Here is a 12,923-nt window from a genome sequence, read left to right as displayed (position 1 = left end):
TTTAAAACACATACCTTAATTTTATTACATAATGAGTGTATCCTTTTTTCTTTCTCAGTTTGAAGGTACAGGTGAGTTAAATCCATTATAGGGAATTCTTGGTACTATAAACAATTTCACTGATTTTTTTTCTGCATACCCAATGTACAACCATAATGCCAGTGTGACACTGAGTTGAATTCAACTCCTATTTATTGAATTAATCCACTATGAGGAACAGAAGGATGAAGACAGAGTCCCTCCCTGGACCACTATCTATAGAACCACTGTCTCTTCGGGAAGATCAATGGATACACAATTAACTTCCCAATAGCTACTCTATGCTCCTTACTACGTGGTGCTTTTATTTCTATCTTAAGATTTCAGCTTTCCTCAGCCGCTCACTCACACTTTTTTAAAAATCATTTTGAATCCAGTATGCATTCGTTCATTTGAACCAGTTTCTTGTTTTAATGTGGGAACACAGAAGTTGTAATCTATTAGTGTCTACTTAATGAAATTGTTTTTGAAACCCTGCCCGTTAACCTTTAACCTGGAGGCCCGTGCATAGTTTCCTTATTCATTAAATGATTAACTCACTGACCAGAGGCATTCATGAGTTCTTGGCTCAGCCTGTACCTTTCTGGCCTAGTCCAGAGACTGGGGAGGTTCCAGAATGATCTCCCCAGCCTTCTCCTGAGACACGTCTCTGGCTGCCCTATTTGTCTTCCCTTTCCTAGCCATCCCCACGTGCTACTCTTCCACTGTGATCCACTCCCTTTTCCAGGAGGCACATCTGCATCTGGTCCTCATTGTGGTGATTATCCGACTTTGCAGTTACTTTTATAGATGTTTAATCAGGTGTGCAGGTGAAAAGATGAAAAGTGAAGGGCAGATGTTTCTAAATATTTCTTCAGAAAACAAATTCAGCAATATTCAATCTAGTCTCTTGTCTTCCCCAGAGACACTGGCATCAACATCTTCTTGTTCAATAGCAGAGCCTGAGACACTGATTCCTTGAAGGTGAAGCCTGGAGCTACAGCTTAACACCCGTGAAATTGTTTTTCATGCCTATTAGTGTCCTCACCCCCCACTCTGGATAAACAGGCTCAGAAGTGGTTTATATGCCAGGTTGTTTTCCTTCTGAAAGATGATCCTTAAAGTAACTTCAGAAAACAGAAGGGCAACTCTAGAGATTAAAAAAAAAAAGGAAGCCATGAGTATGTTTAAAAGCCTAAGATGCTGTTCACAGAAGTTGTAAGTTACTAACTTTAAAGTAATTTAGAACAAGAGGACTTCTAAGAAAAGATGCCTTATGAGGGTAGCATCTTGGGTCATTTTCCTGAAGGTAGTTGAGAGGAAACAAAGTACTCCACAGCCTGACTTGGGCCCTTCAGGTTATAAATCACTGAGCATTTTACTCTTGAAAGGGACAAAGAGTTAGCAAACAATGGTATGGAGGAGAAAGGTTGTGGTAATGGCTCATTTTCCTGAAAAATCAACAAGACTGGCCAAGAGAGAATGGTCCTTCCACATTGCTTTGGAAATCCTCGAATACGGAAGCTTCACCTTGAAGATATCTTTGTAATCCAAGGTCAGGGACTGTGGGCCAGCTTTCCCAAATGTACACAGTGCCCTTGGTCCCAGGCTAACAATGACAAAGGGAAGGAGCTACACAGAGAAGCTGGACGGAAGATTATAAGACATGCTAAAACTCATCTCAGGAAGTTTGGAAGACTACTTTTCCCATTGAGGCCATAACCAAGCTATAATCACAAATATTTTGATGGACAGAGCCCTGCCTTTTATCAGGTACAGATAACCCTGCTTTTCAAGAGTTCACTTTACTCCACCTAGCTCTTAACGAAAGACCCACATTAGTACCTGTTTTATCTAACCAAAAGAAATCCGAAGAGGTTTCGCTATTACAAAACAAGACAAAAAGTGAAAATAGAGTTCAGCGTTGGTTTTGTAGCAGCCGTTATAGAGGCGGGGTGCACCTGAGCAGAGAGAGTGACACCACCCAGCTCCTTCCCCAGGAACTACACTCAGCATCTAAGCATCAAGCCCCCATAGCTTTGAACTGTGTCTGTGAGCATCTGTGCTTCATCTCCATTTATTTTGTGCGTCTGTTAGCACGACATATCCCAAGGTAATTGCTTCTTCACTTTTTGCCATTTCAGCTTAGGAAAGGATTCATAGGAACCTCTGCTTTCAGATAGTAGGGGGAAATTTGAAAATTCCAATAAAATGGCTATACCACTTACAAAGGATTAGAGGAATCCACATGGTTCCCCAGGCCAAGGACTACCGATGGGCTATGAAGTTCAGTCAATGACCACAGTGGGTAAATAAAATAGGAATTTGAGATCACAAACCTCGAGGAGATGGATGAGACAGATGAGGCCTTCATGGGCAGGCAGAGAAGCAGAAGCAGCAGCGGTCCCCATTCATGGGGCTCAGACAAACAAAATTGTGTCAGACAAGATTGAACTACAATGACTGCAGTTTCCAAGGGTCACAGAAAAAGGTGGTACGCGGTACCACCTTTTTGCGGTACGCAGGCCTCTCACTGTTGTGGCCTCTCCCGTTGCGGAGCACAGGCTCCGGACGCGCAGGCTCAGCGGCCATGGCTCACAGGCCCAGCCGCTCCGCGGCATGTGGCATCTTCCCGGACCGGGGCACGAACCCGTGTCCCCTGCATCGGCAGGCGGACTCCCAACCACTGCGCCACCAGGGAAGCCCGGGAGAATGGTTTTTGTTGAAGAATGGCTTTCTGGAACTTCATCATAGTGAAAGAGGACCCTATCTAGTTAGTCAGAGACACACCTTTGCAAGCTTAAAACCAACAGTCAGTAAAATGAGGGTCAGAAATGAGGGTCAGGTTCTTGGACCTCAATGAAAGGTACTGGTACAAAGGTGCTCTTTACTGAAAGAAAAGTCTTTGGCTGAGATGCTGACATTAAAGCATAAAAGTACTACTCAGCAATTAAAAGAAAGATAGGGAAAACTAGCTGTGTCAAATGTCTTAATGTTACCTTATTTAATCTCAACAATATTTGAGGTTATAAGAAAGGAAAGAGAGGCTCAGTGAAGCGAAGCAGTTTTACCAATGTTACCTAGCCAGTAAGTTTCTACCCCAAGTTTAAATCTAGAATTGAAAGTTTTTAGAGTCCCTGCTGTTTCCACAACACGCTGCCTCCATATGAGGCAATGGGCTCTGTGTGGATGAAAGAGGAAAAAGACCAAGATGACGTTTTTAAGAGGAAAGTCCGAGGCCTTTCTGTTACTGAATAATAAAGTAACCCCTGAAGGATGAATGGGTAAACCATTCTGCATGTCGGGGCTAATAACATCATGTTAATATGTCAGCTTTTGTTGGCTCCAAAGTCCCCATCAGCTGAACATCGGGATACTACTTTCTCTCCACTCCAGATTCTCTCCCCTTTAGAATCTCCGGGAATCCCCAGGGTGTCGTGGGCACAGCAGACTAAAGCTATCCTTCAGTAACACTGCTGCCCTTCCTCAGGTCTCTGCTGCCTATTCACAACCCTCAGGACTCTACTTGAGGTACTGACATCTCTCAGCCACCTCCCTAAAGGTGACGGTTACCTGAGCTGCTTCTCTCCTCTCTACTCCAGTTACCTTCTCTGAGTTCTGAGCCTATATATCCAAATGCCTTTCAGACACCTCAGCAGAATGTTCCCAAGATATCCCAAACACAACACATGCAAAAAAGAAATTATCTTCTTCTCCAAAAATCTTCTTTTACTCTTGTGGGCTGAATTTTGATGAATAAATGACACCAGCACTCACAGTGACTCAAGTCAGAAACCTGGCATCACTGCACCTCTGTCTTTTTCAACCAGACACCAAGTCCATCAGTTCTACCTTCCTAACAACAGTCCATATTTCCTCTCTATTCCCTGAAGGGTGAGAGGGTAAACCAAATGCTCTTGGGCTACATCCTCTTTACTTCCTTCCATGTTTCCTACCAGGATCGCCTTTCCTAAATGCAGATTGTATCAAGTTACCACAGTCCCTACGGTGCAAAGTCCTAAGTTTGGCACTTAAGTCCCTTCATGATTTGGCCCCTACTCATCCTTCCACCAAAATTGGCTAATACACACGTCCTCAACCTATGACTCCAAAACAGCATGGAAATACAATATATACCAGGGCTCAGGATGTAGACCATGAATAGTCAAGTTCCATTTTCCAAGAATAAGGAAGTTAGATTATGCATACTTGATATGTCAAAGAAGAAACAAAGGATGGCTTGCTATTTGAAATAAGGAACACTGTGGGAGATGGAGACTACTGAACTTCAGCCACTCTCTTAATCATATCTGTTCTGCTGTGTTCCAGCCTCCAACTAATGAGTCATCAAAGAAAACGGCTTTGAAATGAAAATAACTTTATTGAGAATATATAGACGGAATATAGTCTGTGTAAGAAGAATGAATGAATGTAAGAAGCATGACTGGAGGTCAAAAACTGATGGTTTGAGAAAGAACCAATGGAGACTCAGGAAAAGATGAAAATAATTAACACTGAAAGATAAAAACAGCCTACTGCAGAATCTGGGAGAAATTTCTACTAACTGTAAGGCGAATGGAAGTGTACTGAGAAAACAAAATGGTAGTCTGCTTGTGCTTTCCCTCATGAAACAGAGCGGCCCTAGCAACCTGAGAGATGGTAGCAAGATACATAGATTCCCTTCTCTTGCTCAGAGACACAGAGTCTGTCTAAACAGAACTTCATACATGGGTGGCTGTCTTTTGAGATGGAGAGAGAACTCTTTCTTACTTCACTCCACACCCAAGTTTCTAGCCCTACTTGTAGACTATTAACTTCCTTAAGACAACATGATGTGTGTGTGTGTGTGTGTGTGTGTGTGTGTGTGTGTGTAGTAAATGCATCCATATGAGGCTGGTTCATCATAAGCAGAGTAATAAATAGAGTGATAAAGATGTAAGTGGAAACTAAAATGGTCCATGCTAAGAATTATGGTTCTTTTAAGAAGAGGACAAAAGGGAAACATTTTTACAGCACTTAATATACTAGGCATTAATCCAAGTGCTTTCTATGTTTTAATCAGTGTTTAGAACAACCCTGTATTAGTCAGCATAGTATAAACTATGCTGTGGTAAAAATGAAATAAATAACTCCAAAATCTTCGTAGTTAGCATAACACAAGTTTATTTCTTACTCCTGCAAAGCTGGATTTGAGTAGGCAGAGACTCTCCTCCACCTGGTAACTCAAGGATTCAGGCTCCCTCTGTCTCGTGATACCACCCAAGGGCACTCTGGTAGAGAGAAAGAGAGAGAGGATGCAAAAGGCAAACCAGCTCCTACCTGCCCCAGCCTGGCAATGACACATGACATTTCTACTTCCAGCCCATTGGCTGGAACTAGTCACATGGCCCCAATCACAGCAAAGATGCCTGGGAAACGTCAAGGAGCTCATGGATATCTTAGTGAGCACTAACTGTCTCTCTCACAACCCTTGTGAGGAAGGTAATAGCATAATCCCGATGATTTTCACAGACGCTGAGAAACTGGCACAAAGAAAAAATAATTTACCCAAATCCACATTGTTAGTAAGTGACAGACCTGAGATTTTAACCAGACTATCTGATTCCAGAATCTGTGCTTTTAAAAATTATATTATGCAGCTGATCCTTGAACAACATGGGTTTGAACTGCACGGAGCCACTTATATGCAGATTTTTTTCTGTCAATATGCTACAGTACTACACGATCTGTGGTTACGGAGGGCCGACTGTAAAGTTATACGTGGATTTTCAACTGCACGGGGGGGGGCACCCCAACACCTGCATTGTTCAAGGGGCAACTGTATTGCCTCTCAAAAGTAATAGAAATACCAATGATATTATTAATGATTTGTATCAGAGAAACGAACTGTGGATGGAGATAGAAAATCCTCTCTCGGAACCCCAGAGCCAGGTTACATGAATACCAGCTGGATCCTGAGGATTGGGAATTAAATGTGCAATCACTTTTCTGTAGACCTGAGAAAGACTCCGCCAGAAGGCTAGTGATCAGCAAGGACAATTGCGGGAAATCCCTGCATCCCGCTTAGTGACCAACACCCGGTCTAGATACATCTCTCTGACTGAGGATAAGTAGCATGAAAAAAATCAATTCAAGACATACAGGAAAGCATTGAAAATCTAAGATAAAGGGACTAGGAGATTGACAATACAGGAGTCTCTTCTCTAGAGCAGGGTGGCAAACCTTTTTGTAAAGATCCAGATGGTAAATCTTTTAGGAGTTACAGATTATACTGTTTCTGTCACAATTACCCAACTCTACAGAAGGACACAAAAGCAGCCACAGGCAATACATAAATGAAAGGGTATGGCTGTGTCCTGATAAAATTCTATTTACCAAAACAGACAACGGACCAGATTTGGCCCATGGACTTAGTTTGCCCACCTAACACTTGCTCTCAAAATAAGGAAATTAACAAATATAAGGGATCATTACACATTTGAAAAATATTCAGTTTAGTAGGAATCCAAAAATTAAAAATCTAAACGGTGATGGATATCATCATATCCAGCATGCATGTTAAGTGAAATAAGTCAGACAGAGGAAGACAGGTATAGCTTGATATCGCTTACACGTGGAATTTAAAAAGTCAAACAGATTAGAATGGAGACTACCAGTGGTGGTGGGGGAAATGGGGACATACTGGTCAAAGGAGACAAACTTCCAGTTACAGGATGAATACGTTCTGGGGATGTAATCACAGCATGACTACAGTTAACAGCACTATATGGTATACTTGAAAGTGCCTAAGAAAGTAGAGCTTAAATATTTTCACCACGAAAAAGGTCATTATGTGAGATGATAGATGTGTTAACTAATCTTATTGTGGTAATCATTTCAATATATATGTGCATCAAATCATCACATTGTACACCTTAAACTTATACAACGTTATATATCAATTACACCCCAATTAAGCTGGAAAAATATATACATGCATATATATGAGCCAATCTTATAAATATGTATTTAAAACTGCAGAAGATAAAGACAGGGTGCAAACCATAAAATGTTAATAGTGAGTTAAGATGTAAGAATATAGGAGGATGCATCTTTGTTTTTTGTATTATTTGGGTTTTTCTACATAAACATTTCATATTCAGAAAAAAATTTTATAAAATACAAGAGGAAACTCATGGGCTTTTGAGTCAGACCTGCCTTGAATTCTCTGCTACACACTAGCTGGTGATCTTGGACAAATTACTTTACACCTTTGCCTCCCAATGTTCTCATTTGAAAAAAAAATGGACATCATCATATTTCCTTCACATGATTTCTTCAAGGATTAAATGAGTGTGTGTGTGTGTATGTATACACACACATATAGTATACATATTAAATGAGTGTATATATATATCCCTACCTCTGACCTCCAGGAGAGTTAGCTGTGGTTTCTAGAACCCTACGCTGAAACCTGCATGGCACTCACTGCTCTACAGTGGCATTGTTTGTGTGCCTGTCTGTCTCATCCACTAGACTGTAGTACACAAACTGAGGACAGAGATGGTCATGGTCATGGTTTCCTAGGCTCCCAGCAAAGCATCCGGCACACTGTTGTAGCTGGGCTCTTCTTACAGTCACTTTGGTATGTCTTCTTCACTACCACACCGAACACAGCTCCCCTTGGTGCCATAAGACCCAGTTCTTAGCACACAGGACAAAGGGATCTCATGAATCCTGAGTGAGAAGCAACAAGGAGCTACAGGCAGCACGGACCTGTACGTAATGGGAACGATGGACCGGAGCTGTGGCAACAGAGAGGACCGGGGATGTATAACAATTGCATAATTTCAATCTACCTCACTTTCTGCCTGTCCTCCCCTCTGTTTCACATTTCTTGCAATATTGTAAAATGTTTGCCAAAGACTGGGCAGAGATGAGTGTACAAAATCTGTCTACCAATCTCCAATGTGACTGGTCGTTCTTGCTCTTCATACAATCTTGAATGTAAATCTGTAGCCTCCCTCTTCTTGGCAGTAAGTCGGCAACCCCTTCTTGGTAGAACTGTGAGCACGATGCCCTTATTAGTAAGGAAATCAGAACAGCTACTACGTGCTGAGTGCTTACTCTAAGTCATGTCCTATGCTACATGTCTTACATACATTATTTCTCGTAGTCCTCACACCAAATCTTTGAGATGAACATTATTGTCCCAATTTTGCAGATGAAGAAACTAATGGAGTAACTTGCCCAAGGTCCCCCTTTTAAAAAGTGTTATAGTCAGGATTTGAAACACGTCCTTCTGTCCTGTCCAAACTGTACTGCCAAGAATTATGGATATAGGGGACTCACTATAGATCACTCAACAAAAGCTTAGTTAGGAAAGACCCCAATAACGAATTAAATGTCCAAGTATGATGGTAAGTGACTCATCTAAAAGACCAAGGGTCAGTTTGAACTACTGATAAGTATGCAGCCTTTAAGAGACTTTGGTTATAGGGGTAGCAATCACAGACCTCAAAAGCATGTTGGAAGATGACCCCAATTAACACCACTGTGAATACTCAGTTTAGCTGTAATATCAAGTAACCACTACAACATCCTCAAAGCTCCAGGTTCAGTTTTCCAGAGTCACTGATAACAGTTTTGTTTTCAGAACAAACAGGTAGAGGGGGATAAAGATTCCCAGTGGATAGTTAGTCTCTAGCGGTGTCTATGACCCACATTTTAAGCCCTAGAAATAAACACAGAACACAGAAAGGTCTGTCCATCATGTTGGTTCAGACAAAGGTAAACCCAAGTAGGTGTAACCAACAAAGTGAAGAGAGTTGCTGAGTAGAGGAAAATTCCTCACCATTAAAAAAAGGCAGCAAGACAAATCTACTTTTCTAGGGGGTAATGGGATTAACTCTGACGTCTGTGCTTGGATTCGAATCTTTGGTGGAAGAAAAGCTTCTAGCTTAATTTTGCAAGACCCAGCATGGAACCTTTGTTGGCCAGTAGGGAGATGGGGTCTGAGAAAATTGGATGAGAGCTCCTGATATAACGACCTGTGTAATCGAGAGGAAAGTGCAGTTATAAGCAATTGTACCAGACAAGTCTTTCCCCGTGTGATGTTTCAATTTTAGAAAAGACCACAAGATGGATAACTAACCAAGCCATCACTGATCTGTCCCAACCAGCAAGTAAGCTGATCCTGTACTGCAACAGCTTTTGCTCTTGGTAACTGGAGAGAATAAACCCTTCTTCAAGACAATCATTTTGAGTTCTAATGTCCCTCTTTTTAGAAAAAAGAACAGTCAGCTCCTGAAAGAAGAAAGACTGCTCCTTCACTTGTTACTGATGTGCCTACCTCTACTTCACTACTCATTTTAGTCAGCAACCAACTTCCCTTTTTCCACCCCCAAACTATACATGAGCTGGTTTCAGGGGTGATGCCCTTCCCAATGTTCTCATAACTCCTAGCATTTAACTTACTGCACTATAATATAATTGCTTCTGTGTCTTCCCATATGAGAATGTAAGCTCTTTGTCTTATTCATTTTTGTAGGTCAGTGTCTAGCACAGTGTCATACACATGGTAAGTTATCAAGAAAGGTTTCTTGAATGGATTCACAAATGGTTGGATGAGTAAGGAAATGGTTAACCCGGAGGTCCTCTGAAGGCCTGCTTTAGGAGGATGTGCTTGGCTGATCTTTCAGAACATCTTGGCTCCTTCTGTAGCCTTCAGATGAATTACTTAACATCACTGAGGTTCAGTGTTCTTGCTTATAAAATGAAAGCAACGTTACTCGTTTCATTAGGTTGTTGTGAAGCTCAAAGTAAGTACATCATGCTGGGTACCTATCCAGGAACCAGACACTGTCCCTTCTCACTTTATGTTCAGTTTGTCTTCTACTGGAAGAAGTTAACCAGTGTTTCACTGGGGCAGCAGCCATGCTATAATGGGGGTAAAATGATAACTTGGCCCTAATCGCTCAAGTGTTTGAGTCTGAGGGGTTCAGAGGACTTTTATCTGGCGGTGGGTGAGGGGGAGTGATGAGGACTATATCTGTTCCTCAATTCAGCTTATCTTACAATAGAGCTTGTAAATTAGAGTATTTAAGAATAGTGCCCAAACTTCCACTTCTCACAATATTACAGAATAAATACCATGAGGAACTTCCTTGGCTTGCAACACCTAAAAATGTGTAGATAAAAGATGTTAAAATGCTTACCTGAGCTGTCAGGAAAATGATGGAAATCATCAGAGGCTAAAAATACAAGAAAGCACAAATCTTCAGAGGTAACCACCCTGAAGCAATGGGGCCCTGTGGTCATTAACTTATCACTGGTGGTGTAGACTCTTTATTTTAATGGGCCTCAAGCAGGGTTGGGGATACAATGCCTAGGACTTAAACCAGATTAAGACATAAAAAGATCCCTAAATAGTTCAGGACACAAGATCCCTAAATAGTTCAGGACACAGAAGCTGACATTTTTAATGCAAAGGTAAACCGAAAGAGGAAAATCTATCCCGCAAAGGAAAATAGTAAAGAAACTTTCTTATCTCAACATTGACTCTGGGTAGAGTCTATCTTGAAAGTTGCTATTTACAAGTGATCCTCATGAGGGTTTAGAGCCAAAATCTGGAATTCACACTACCTAAGTGGTCCCTAAATACTCAACTTTGGAATTTAATTTAAAGTGATTCAAGATTCATAATGACTTCCTGGATAAATATTCCTTAAATCAAGGCTTCAAATAGTTCCCTCAGGTAATTATAAACTCACTGAAATATAAAAATTATAAAACACAAGAGGAAACAAGTCATTTGAGGGAGAATAAGCAGAAATAACAAATAGTAAGATTATAGCCACAAAAATGGATGATATTGGAATTATCAATTAAGAAATATAAAATAAGTAGTTTTGATACTCAATAAAAGAAAGAGATTATTTGAAGTATAACAAGGTACTAGATACTTTGAAATATGGTCAGGTGGATTTAAAAAAAAAACCAAATAGAACTTTCGGGTGAAAAAAAAAAACCACATAATAAATGAAACTAGAAACTAAGTGTATAGGTACAGCATTAGATACAATGGAAGAGAATATTAATGAACTGGAAGACAAAACTGAAGCATTACTCAATATTCAGCAGAGGGAAAAAGATATTGAAAAAATAAAACAGAAGTTAAAAGACATTGAGAAGAGATGGTAGCAGTGGAGGTCCAAGCCATGCTGTTGCCCATGGTATGGCAGTGGCTCTGGGGTTTCACTGAGAAGCTCTGCGGTTTCACTGAAAGGCTCCTGATCAGAGGGGCCACTGGGTTGTCATTATAATTTGGAGACAACAGATTGAGAAATGCACAAGCCACTATACAAGTTGCTCTGAATGTTCTTGAAACATGAGTAACATGTTTGGAAAATGAACTCAGAGTGGCCTCTGAAAACTCTGGATTGTCAATATGTACAGTGAGTCTCTGGATTGATGTTGGAATTTGACATGAAATTAAGAATAATGGAACAGCTCATTCTCTGGAACATATGAACTTCACCAAAAAGAGATTCAAATTAGATCTGGAACTTGAAAATGAAAACATGGGTGCTCATTTCAACACCTATACCTCCAGAAAGCAGATCATGTATTATGCCAAAGAATTCTCTAAAGATTTGCCAAGAGCTGTACGCGTTCCTGCTGATATAACACAAAACAGTACATTGGCAGAAGCAGAGACTGAGCACAAGTATAGAATAATCCTTAGAGAGATACACGAAATCAAAGCTAATTTACAAGAAGTTGTCTTTTTATTATCTTAATGTCATAGTTTATCAAATACTGCACTTGGATTGACAATGTGGGGACCAGCTGAAAATATCAAATCTATAAGTCATAAAGACTTAGTGGACTATATAACCACACATTATAAGAGGTCAAGAATAGTCCTTGCTATGGCTGGAGGAATCTCCTATAGTGAACAGCTTAAGTTAACAAAGTTTCCTTTTGATGACTTTTTTTTTTTTCCACACACAAAGGAAAAAGAACAACTCTGGCTCCCTGCAAATTCACAGAAAGTGAGATTTGTTTGAGGAATGACAAGATGCCTTTGACACACCTTGCAAGAGCTGTTGCAGCTGTTGGTTGGGAACATCCTGATACAATCTCTCTCATAGTTGCAAACACACTGACTGGCAACTAGGATTGCCATTTCAGAGGAGGAATGAATTTAACTAGTAAGCCAGCCTGTCTCATCTGATGTGGCAACCTCTGCCATAGCTTCCAGTCTTTAACACTTGCTACAGAGATACAGGATTGTGGGGACTCTATATGAGTTGTAAACCAGACATTGCTGCAGGCATGCTACATGTTGTTCAAAAAGAATACATGTGACTCTGTATAAGTGTCACTGAAAGTAAAGCAGCACAAAAATTCTTCTAGAAACAAAACATGTTTTTGCAACTCTGAGGTTCAACTCCATGGTGAAGATATTGGTAGGCAAAAGTTATGTTATAATAGAAGAATTCCCATCCCTAACTTGGAAGCAGGAATTGATGCTCTAGATGCTGAGACAGTTCAAAAAGTGTGCGCCAAATATGTTTATGATAAGGGTCTAGCTATCGCTGCTGTTGGTTCCACTGAGCAAGATTTTAACTGGACTTGCAGTAACATATGCTGTTTTTGTGATTAAAATGCTCTTAGTCAAAATATTTAGAAATACTTATTAATAAAACTAATAGTGATCTGCAAGTTTTAAGCTATAAATTCTTTTTAAGAAATGAACAGGGCTTCCCTGGTGGCACAGTGGTTGAGAATCTGCCTGCCAGTGCAGGGGACATGGGTTCGAGCCTTGGTCTGGGAGGATCCCACATGCTGCAGAGCAACTAAGCCCATGCGCCACAACTACTGAGCCTGCGCTCTAGAGCCCACGAGCCACAACTACTGAA

General features: G+C 40.7%; 1 pseudogene across 1 annotated transcript; it reads left to right on the top strand.

The window, feature by feature from the left end:
• The first annotated feature begins 2,292 nt into the window (after positions 1-2,292).
• LOC309822289 (mitochondrial-processing peptidase subunit beta-like) lies at positions 2,293-12,667 on the top strand (annotated as a pseudogene). The gene is made up of 3 exons: positions 2,293-2,326; positions 9,548-9,577; positions 11,329-12,667. The product of its transcript is annotated as a mitochondrial-processing peptidase subunit beta-like (transcript).
• Positions 12,668-12,923: the final 256 nt, after the last annotated feature.

Source organism: Grampus griseus (genome assembly GCF_964374135.1).
Source record: "Grampus griseus genome assembly, chromosome: 4".
NCBI lineage: Eukaryota > Metazoa > Chordata > Mammalia > Artiodactyla > Delphinidae > Grampus > Grampus griseus.
The sequence above is the reverse complement of the archived record's forward strand: the minus strand, read 5'-3'. Positions and strand labels throughout refer to the sequence as shown.